General features: G+C 43.8%; 1 pseudogene; it reads right to left on the minus strand.

Annotated features, from left to right (window-relative positions):
- Positions 1-10,287: 10,287 nt before the first annotated feature.
- Positions 10,288-10,387, minus strand: LOC127089306 (uncharacterized; annotated as a pseudogene).
- Between the last annotated feature and the right edge of the window lie 519 nt (positions 10,388-10,906).

The following is a 10,906-nucleotide window of genomic DNA, read 5'->3' on the forward strand; positions in this document are numbered from 1 at the left end:
TAATGAAATTTGATATGCTTGTAGTAGACACATAATGTGACATCCCTGTTTTGGTCTCACTCATTTCTTTACTGTTTTCATTGGGTTATGAATTTTTGAAGTGAGTTCATGTGTTGATGTTGTGATTTGGAGCCTATAATTGTGTCTGTTTTTGTTGATTTTCATTGACATGGTTCCATTTTCCCATTTAAGCTCAAATTTGGTGTGCCATACCTGGATTAGCCCCTGTTTAGGTGTAATTTATTTGAGAATTTTTGGAAGTGTTTTGGTGTGGATTTGAATGCAATAGTTCTGTTTGGATGTTTTGTGTTCCATTTGACATAAGTTGAATTGTTTTGTGCATAGCATGAGCATGATGAATGATATAAACATGAGACCAATGGTGTTTGTTTTTGTTTGACATTAATTTGAGTTTGGTTGGTGAATACCTTGCTGTTTAGGAATTTTTTCTTGCTTTGGACCCTAGGCTTAGCCTAGTGGTCTTGTTGCTAATATTTGCTTGATTTTTCAGGATCAAAAGCATAATGCACATGGAGGATGAATCAAGTTAAATTTAATTGATGTTGTTGATGTTTGTACACTAACGTAACATTGTTTTGTAGGTGGTGAAGCTTAGGCTTGAGCTTTGAGCTTGCTTTATTGTGCATTGCTTTGTATAGTTTGATTGATTGAACAATTGCTGTTTGGTTTTGTCTGTCTGAGTACTAACTGTGTTGGATTGTTTCCAGGTACTTTAGTTGCTCAGTTCCTTGTGAACTTTTGCTTTGCGTTGCTTAAGCAACTTGCATTGAGGTAGTTCCTCTTAACTTCATGTAGTCTGGAGACCCGGCTGTTACCGGGCCGGGCAAATAAATGTCTGAAGTCCTCCTTAAGAGGCGATGATTGTGATTGTTTAATTTTGTGCCCAAGCAGGTGAAAGTCCTTTAAATAAGGCAATTGGTGGAAGTTAGGGATAAGCAGTCTGTCCCCCACTATTCTGTGAGTCTTCTCCTTGCTCCCATTACATGGTTGTAGCATTGAGATCAAAAGCCCAAGATCTGTTGTGTCATAGTCTTCGAGTATAGAAGGGTTCCCCTATTCTGGACCCATGCTCATTTGTCAGCTCTCCCTGGTTAGGGATAAGAGCTGTGAGGTCTGATCCTCACTTCATCCTTTCATCTGCTTCACCTTAGCCTCGTAATGGCAAGGTTAAGAGCAAACACAGCCTGTACAGACGACTTGCTGAGGCAGTCAAACCTATTGATTGAGCCCCTTGTTTGGCTATAGTGCGTGCTATGTGGATATCTGATTGACATGCTTGTTTGAGATGCTTGTTCTCATTTGATGTATGATATATGATTGTATGCTTGTGTGCTAGCTTCTTTCCTGGTTAGGTTAGTTTGCTTATGCAAGTAGGATAGAAAACCGAACTTAGGTGAACGATGCATGACAACATTAGGCTCGAGTCTCAGCTCCCTAGTTGTGTGTCTTTCCCCGGTTTCTGGCTGAAATCTTTTTCCCTTTCAGGGGAACTACATCGCCCTGATCCTTGTTCCAGACAAGGTATGTAGGCAGGTGGTCGTGCGAGACCACTCCGGGCAACCTTTTTCTTTTTTGCGTGTGTTTACTTGTTATCTGACTGTGTGTTTGGCTCGGATGCCGACGTAAGCCCAGTGATTGGCAGTCGGGCTCCCCGTTTGCCCCTTTGAGTGTGTTTTGGTTCGGATGCCGACGTAATTCCGTCAAGTGGTTGTCGGGCTCCATGTTTGCCACCCTTGCTTGTTTGTATGTTTTGTGTTGTTTGGCGTGCGTAAGCCGAACTACAGTGGCTCTGATTCTTGTTCCAGACAAGATATGTAGGCATAAGGTGCGATACCTTATCGAGCTCGTTCCTCCTAACCCCACCTGCGTTCCCTTGTGTGTGTGTGTGATGTTTAGCAACCTGTTCTTTTCTTAGGACGTGGATCCCGTCGAGTACGACGGACGTGAGGGGTGCTAATACCTTCCCCTCGCGTAACCGACTCCCTTACCCTTTCTCTCTGGTCGCAAGACCATTTCCTTTCCAGGTTTCTCTGAGCGTTTCCTTTCCCTGTCTTGGGATAAATAACGCGCAGTGGCGGCTCTGTGTGTGTTTTATTTTTAGCTCGCCGGTTGATTTTTCGCAGGATGCGACAGCTGGCGACTCTGCTGGGGACTACCGATGTAGACCTGTGCTGGTCCATCGTCCCTAAGCGAGTCCTTCCTAGCGTTTTAGGATTGGTTTGGGTTGCTTATTGTGTGTTGTTTATTTATTGCATTTATTATTCTAACCCATGTATATATGTGCATTAAATACTTGCATGCATCATACTATCATGTTGTTGCCGTCCTCTGCAGGTGGTTCTGTTGTTTGGGGTGGGTGTTCTGAGTGGGGCTAAAACCCAGGCCCGAGTGTACACCTAGGATTAGCGTGGTCTCGCGTCGCTCACATGTCGGTTGGGCATGATGTTGCGATGTGACATACCACAAGCCGGACGAGGTTCATATGAGAAGTACTCTTCCAGTGGGGTTTTCCACTTTGGTTGGGTTATCTCTTTTGAGCTGTTGACTCTGGTGACCGATCATTTCCCGGATCTTTGGTTTAGACGATCTCAGGAGAGCTACAATGGCACACCCGAAAGGGCAAACCCATTGAGTATCTCTGCCCGATTGTCGAGACTATTATCCGCCTTAGGATGACCTGTTTAGAATTTACCTGTGAGGGGAGGGTTGATTATTTCAGATGCATTGCTCAGATGGTGACTATTTGTTCCGTGGGTCCTATTTATAAGTCGGATTTATGGTCATTTATTGCCGTGACGCCGGAGTGCTGTCCGTGATTTATCAGTGGGGATCCGTTTATTTCAGGATTCCCCGGGCCGAGATATTCATCAGTGGGGATCCGTTTATTTCGGATTCCCCGGGCCGATTCAGATGGTGGTGGTGTGTCTGCTCAGAGACCAGTGATGATGATGATGTATCTGTCTTCCGTTTATTTCGGAACCCGTGGGTCAGATTTGTGGTTACATTCTCCCTCAGATGGTTATGATCAGTTCAGAAGCCAGGCTTCAGTACAGATGATCAGATGGCTTGGAGGATGGCAACGCATTGCATTCATTCATCAGCATCATTACATCTTGCATTAATTACATCTAACACATGTTTACCCATATGCAGGGACCCTTTTGATCGAGATCCTGGTTGAGAGATTTTCTATCCAGACATGAGAAGACCCGGTTTGAAGGATGACGTGGCCTACAGTTTTTTTGATCCAGATATCAGTGTGCTGAAGGATATGGTAGCATTGATTACACCTGACCATGTGGGGTTGTTTCGTGAGATGTATGGGGGTATTCTGAAGGTGGTTTTCAGGCTCATGGACAGAGATAGAAGTGCCATTCATACTCTTCTTCAGTTCTACGATCCCGAGCTGAGGTGTTTTGTCTTCCCAGATTACGTGCTAGGGCCTATGATGGAGGATTATGCTGATATTTTGGGTATCCAAATCAGGGATCAGGTTCCTTTCTATGCTACTAAGGAAGAACCTGATATTGGTGGGATTTCTCGTGCTTTCTATCTAAGTCCAGAGGTAGTGAAGGGTAATCTGAAAGAGAAGGGGAAGTTGCCTGGTTTTCATCTGAGTTTCCTAGAGGCTAAGGCTAAGGAGTATTCAGAGATGGGGAATTGGGAAGCTGTCTGTGCTCTAGTTGCTGCGGGCATTTATGGGATCATTCTGTTTCCTAACCAGAAGAATTTTGTGGATATTAATGCCATCCGCTTGTTTGTTCGAAGGAATCCTATCCCTACATTGATCGGAGATGTCTATTATTCGGTTCACAACCGGAATGAGAAGAGGCGTGGGGGATTGATTCGATGTTGTGCGCAGTTACTATTCAAGTGGTTTATGGGTTATTTACCATCCAAGGGTGCTTTTGTTCTTCTGGGCCAGAATGTTAATTGGGCGACCAAGCTGATGGGTTTGAGGGCTAAGGACATAGATTGGACTCACAGTAGTGGAGTTGGACAGGATTTTATCTGCAGTTGTAGGGGTTTTCCCAATGTACCGCTTATAGGAGTTCAGGGTTGCATTAATTATAACCCGACACTTCTTAAGAGGCAGATGGGATTTGCTATGGAGCTCCCTCCGTACAAGAGTGATGTTCAGGAATCTGTGTACTTCTCAGTTGAGGGTAATCAGGCCAGGGTGAAGCAGATAGCTGAGGCATGGCACAGCATTCAGAGAAAAGGCAAGGCTTCTTGGGGTAAAGCTAATAACAGATCTTTTCCTCCGTTCGATGACTGGCTCAGCAAGAGAGTGCAGCTTACTTGTCTACCATTTCCGATGGTCGATCCTTGGTATCCATTGATTGAGGAGATTCCTTCTACTGTTAGTATGGATGAGTTTTTAGAGATGAAGCGGGAACGGGATCAGCTACTTGCAGAGAAGAGGGAATTGGAGATGAGTGTTGCTCGGGTTCAGAGGGTTAATCAGGAGCTCAAGGAAAAGATGGAAGATCAAGGCAAGCGACATGCTCTGGAAGCGAAGCGCTTTGAGACGGATACGGCCTACTATGGGAAGATCAGTCAGGCCTTAGTCTCATCTAACCGAGAGCACGACATCACCAAAGAAAGATTGGCTAGAGCTTCAAAGGTTATTGAAGATGAGAAGAGAAGGCAAATCCTGGTGAAAGGTCAGAGGGATGACAGAGTCCGGGTTCTTATTGCTGAGTGGGAGGCAAAACTGAGGGTAAAGGAGTCAGAGAATCTGAAGATTGTTGCTGAGTGGGAAACCAAGCTGAAGGTTAAGGAGTCAGAGAAGCTGAAGATCATTACAGAGAAAGATCACTACATGGCAGAGAGAGACCACTACTTCAGGCAAATGAAGATTCATCAGAAGGAAGTGGGGAGACTGCAGCAGGAGAATACCGAGCTCAGGTTCGCCGCAGAGTTCGCAAGGATGGAAGATGAGATAGGGCCATCTGTGGGACCCTCATCCAGTTAGATCTTTCATTTGTGTTGGATTACCGTCAGGCTTGTTGACGGAATTCACTTGTCTGTATTTCTTTCCAATTCTGGAGGATTGTATTTGACTTTATTTGACTTGATGTATGACTATGGCACTGATTGTGCACTCTTTGGTTATATGGTGATTTTTCATTCAGTGATTAATCTTCAAGCTTTATTTGCTTTGCCGTATGCACTCACACAAGCACACACATGGTTGGGGGTATCATGCTAAATCACATATCTCCGATCTGCACGATAAAATCAAACGCTGAATATCAGAATGTTAAGGCCGGATTGTTATTTGTCTCGATGATGCCAGGATCGAGAGACAGAGTGTCCTTCATATGGATAGACGCTGCATTCATGCATTGATCATAATAACTGTGTTTTATTTTGCAGGTGATTGTTGCTAACGTGCTTGTTTGTGACAGGAATCATTGCTCGCGCTCGAAGGACAGTACCTTTGCGCTCAACACGCCCTCACAGATATTATACCAGACGTAATACTCCCAGACTCATGGAGCTTCCCAGTGCAGATATGCTTGAACTGAAAGAGAAGATGAATGAGCTGATCAATATAATGCAAGGCTTTGCAATTGGTCAGAAGGCTCTGGCAGACAAGGTTGAGAAACTCGAGCGGGTTTCTGCAGCAAACAGTGGGGTCAACCTGGATGGAGTCTCCAACCAGGGGCAGGGATCCAGAGACGGCGGGAAGAGAACAACAGTTGGTCTGGTGAATAATGCTGGTGGTGTTGGTGGCCAACCGGGTCAGAATATGAAAGACAACTTTGTGCCTCCGTTTTTTGGGTTTGACGAAGATCAGGAGGAAGATAGAGAGGCTGACCAGTTCTCTATGCGAAATGAGCCTTTTGTGCCTTACGACATTCCTCCTCAGAACAAGGAAATCCAGCTACTGGCTGAGAAAATAAAGGTGTTGGAGAGTTATGCCACTCCCGGGGTGGTGAATATGGCTAACATGGGGCTGGTAGATGGGATTGTGATCCCACAGAAGTTCAAGGCGCCCAGTTTTGACAAATACAATGGGAGTTCATGCCCAGAGACTCATCTCCAGGCATTCGTCCGCAAGATCTCTGCATATACGGCAGATCAGAAGTTGTGGATGTACTTTTTCCAGGACAGCCTGTCCGGAGGCTCCCTGGAGTGGTATACCAAGCTGAAATCTTCTGACATCAAAAGCTGGCAGGATCTTGGAGATGCTTTCTTCAAGCAATACCAGTTCAACGCAGATATGGCTCCGAGTCGTACCCAGCTGCAGGGTATGTCTCAAAAGCACAATGAGGGCTTTAAGGAGTATGCCCAAAGATGGAGAGAACTGGCTGCGAGGGTTCAGCCTCCGCTCGTTGATCGTGAGATGTCGGACTTGTTTATGGGGACCCTGCAGGGGCCGTTTGCTGAGAGAATGGTGGGTTGTCCTGTCACCAATTTTTCCGATATTGTGGTAGCTGGGGAACGGATTGAGAGTTGGTTGAAGTTGGGCAAAATTCAGGGTACTGCTTCTGCGTCTTCTTCCGGTTCGAAGAAGCCGTTTGGTAACAGTAGTGGTCAGAGGAAGAAGGAAGGAGACACCAGCGTTGTTTATTCTCAACGAGGACCCGGTAGGGACCGTTACTTTCAGCACACTGCTGCAGTAACAATTCCTGCTGAGCCTCAACCTGCACAGCAACAACAACAACAACAGCAACAGAGACAACAACCCTTTCAGCAGAGACAGCAAAGGGCTGGTTATCAAGTCCGGGGTAGAGCGCAGGACCGACAATTTGATAGGCCTCCGGTGAGCTATGCTTTCTTGTTTAAGAAGCTGCAAGATTTGGGCCTTGTGCAGACCAGAACTCTGGCACCTTTGAGACCTGATCAAAGGCCAGCCAGCTATGACGAGAACGCAAAATGTGAATTCCACTCAGGTGCGCCTGGGCATAATATTGAGAACTGTAAAGCTTTTAAGCACACAGTTCAGGATTTAGTGGATTCCAAGGCAATTAATTTTGCTCCATCCCCTAATGTCAATGCCAATCCCATGCCTGCGCATGGTCAGAGGGGAGTAAATGCCATTTCTGCGGAGAATAGAGTTGGGCTGTATGATGTTGATCAGTTGAAGACGCCTTTGACTGAGGTCAAGAGGCAGTTGTTGAGGAATGGGGTTTATCCGGGTTGCGGCTACGTGTGTGCTGAGTGCGCGGATTCTGTGAACGGTTGTGAGCTTCTGAGGAAGCATGTCCAGGGTCTGATGGACAGTGGTGATATTTTGATTGAGAGGGCTGGTGAAGAGAAGGAAGAGGTCTCCATCATAACTATCTACTATGATCCGGTTGATTTGTCAAACCTTACTGAAGAGGCTCCAGTTACCATCACGGTACCTGGGCCGATTCCCTATGACAAAGAGGATGCCGTGCCATGGCATTATGGTGGGGAAGTTTATTGCAACGGTGAGAAGTTGGAAGAACAATCTGCTAGTGAAACCACCGTGCTAAAGGTGGATAATGCCGGTCCCAGCGGTTTCACTCGCAGCGGTAGGCTGTTTGCTCCCGATGCTTTGAGGAGGGGGGAGGAAGAAAAAGATAAAAAAGAAAAGGCCGAGGCTTTAGCCAGGGCAAAGGGAAAAGCTGTGGTTGAGAATGGGAGTACTCCTGTGATGACACCGGCGCCTGCGGGGTCGGATAACAAATTTGATGATGAGGCTGAAGAATTCCTCAGAATAATCAAAAAGTCTGAGTATAAATTGGTGGACCATTTGCAGCAGACTCCTTCTAAGATCTCGATCCTTTCACTGCTGTTGAGTTCTGAGGGTCATAGGGAGGCTTTATTGAAAATTCTGAAGAAAGCCTATGTGCCTCAGGAGATCACTGATAACATGAAATTATATCACATTTTAAGACTTAATTTAATTAGATTATATTATCATTTACTTTAATTTATCCCATTTTATCAGATATTATGCAGTATTTCTTTTCTATTTACATCAGGTACCCATTTTGAAGCAAAAGTGAAAAAAGGAAGAAAAGGAGGTGTAAAAAGCAATAAAAAGGAAACAAATAACCAAGACCAAGCCCAGCCCAAAAGAAAGCGCACGTTGCCCCTGTGACGGGCGTCACAAGGGTTGTGACGAGCGTCACGCGAAGTAGCCTTGTGACGGACGTCACACATGGTGTGACGAGCGTCACACCAGTCCACTAGCTTTTTGGCGCAAGTTACGCTCTCAGAAGAATGGAAGTAACGTTGAGGACTTCGTGTCCTATTCCCAAGCCGTGTATTTAGCCATGCTGAAGACTCGTAGGAAACGCAAGGCAGTTACCAAGGCTATTATAAATAGCCATCTCCTCTCTTTGCCGAACAACAAGTTTTTGCACGCTCAGTTTTGCGAAAGCTCTGCCAAATTTTCCTTTCACGCCTTTGCTTATTTTTCTTCCTTTCCAGCATTGTTCATTTTATTTATTTCTTTTGCAAGCTTTACTTTCTCTTTTCCCTTGCAATTTATCTTTCCCGTTTTTAGCTTTTAGATATTTTTCGCATAATAGTTTCTACACCGGAAACTACTGTGCAACTTTATACCGGATTTAACCTTACGTTATATTCGAGTTTTATTTCCTTGATTTATTTTACTGCTTAATTGAAGAATCGAAGAACAAATCCTACCGGCTTGTGGTGGAGTGTTCAAGACCATTGTATTACGCATTCAGGTTCTTTAATTGTTATTTAATTTTTTATGTTTTATTCTATTGTTTATTCATATTGCCTGCCTGGAATGAGTCTGTTTATGCATGATATAAATTCTTGTTTATTTAGCATGTCTGGCTAATTTGCCTAGGTATCGGTATGTAAAGTAAGCAGAATAAGGGATCGAGACTGAGTCGGTCTATCTAAACTTAAAATCAAAATCAATCTTTTTATGGTCTCAACTTACAGGTTTAATAACAAGATTTTTTACAAAAGTAAAAGACATAAAGAAGTTAAAATCAATAGAGCGAGAGTTTGAGATTTTAACTGGACAGTGTAAGTTAGGCATTAATTCTAGATCAGGGCGAGAGCAAGTTTTAGAGTTAATTAAATTCTGACCTTTTCCAAAAAGTATTTTTAAAGATTGAATGTGAGGACGAGAGTTAAGCATTTGGATTTAATTATATAACCTAAGTCAACAGAGCGAGAGTTTGAGATAAGGGTGTTTAAAACGGTCAGTATTTTCTTAAAAAGAGTTTCTGCAACTTTATTGTTTTCAAAATATGGTTTTTGACTTAATTATAAGTGACAGCAACATTAATATAAAATCATGGTTTATTCAACAGAGCGAGAGTTTGAGATAGAACCTTTAACCAATAAAGTTAACCGAAACGATTCATTTTAAAACCAAGAAACCGACAAAGACTTGATTCCCTAGTTTTGACGAATTACATACCGATATCCGTTTTATTAATATTTAATCTAGACATTAGTTTAGCTCTTAGTTTTTCCCCAAACAATCAAACATCTTCACCTTAGATTTACGTAGTAACTTTAGATAACGGTATATCGATTCATAAGTCCCTGTGGGATCGATATCTTTTAAAACTACGCGATAGAACTGTGCACTTGCAGTTTGTATCCCATTCTCGACTCACCCAGTCGAGCGATCAAGTTTTTGGCGCCGTTGCCGGGGATCTTTTATTCAATCGATATCGTAACTCTTCCGTTACGCTGTAGAGACTAAGGTTTCTTTTTCTTCTATTTTCTTTCTTTCGTTGATTTGTATGCCACGCACTCGCTCTCAAGGCGAACCGCTCTATTTACGAATCAACGATATAGAACTATATCTCCGAGTCTTACGACGAATTCGGGAATATCGTGCTGAAAACAATCTCCCTCCTATAGACCTTCCTGATCTCAAAGATTTTCCTTCTTTAACCGAGATGGCAGAACCAGCTCGTGCTCTTAGAGATTACGCCGCTCCATCGCAAGATGAACCACATTCAAGTATTGCTCCGCCCGCAATCGAAGCAAACAACTTTGAACTTAAACCTTCGTTGTTGCAGGCTGTGCAACAGAACCAATTCTCTGGAAATCTTACCGAAGATCCAAACCTTCATTTATCCGTATTTGTCCAATACGCTGATACTGTTAAAGCTAATGGTGTCACTTCAGAGGCAATTCGACTTCGTCTTTTTCCTTTCTCATTAAGAGATAGCGCTAGAAGATGGCTTCAATCTCTTCCTTCCAACTCAGTCACCACATGGAACGAGTTGAAGAAAGTTTTTCTTGCCCGATATTTTCCACCAAGCAAAACAGCTATGTTAAGAGCCCAGATAAACGGATTTAAACAGAAAGACAACGAGTCTCTTTTCGAAGCATGGGAAAGATACAAAGACATGATGAGACTTTGCCCACACCATGGTTTGGAAGACTGGTTAGTAATTCACACATTTTATAATGGTCTCTTATACAATACAAGGTTAACAATAGACGCCGCTGCAGGTGGTGCACTAATGAACAAACCTTATGCTGATGCTTACCAGCTTATCGAGAGCATGGCCCAAAACCACTATCAGTGGGGAACCGAACGAACAACAGTGGAAAAACCTCAACCGAAAACTGGCATGTACGAGATAAGTAACCTTGATCACGTCAATGCAAAAGTGGATGCTTTGGTCCAGAAGATTGAAAGTTTAAACGTATCGCCTCCAGCAGCCGTGGTTGCTATAACTCAGAATTGCGAGGTCTGTGGAATCCAAGGCCACACTCCTGCGGAATGTCAACTCTTGACTGGAATCCAAACAGAGCAAGTAAACTATGCTCAAGGAAGCCCCTATTCGAATACCTATAATCCAAATTGGAAGAACCATCCAAACTTCTCATATAAGAGTAATAATGCTTTATACGCACCTGGACAGTCTCCAAATCAAGCCCCATCTATACC

Source organism: Lathyrus oleraceus, chromosome 5 (assembly GCF_024323335.1).
Source record: "Lathyrus oleraceus cultivar Zhongwan6 chromosome 5, CAAS_Psat_ZW6_1.0, whole genome shotgun sequence".
NCBI lineage: Eukaryota > Viridiplantae > Streptophyta > Magnoliopsida > Fabales > Fabaceae > Lathyrus > Lathyrus oleraceus.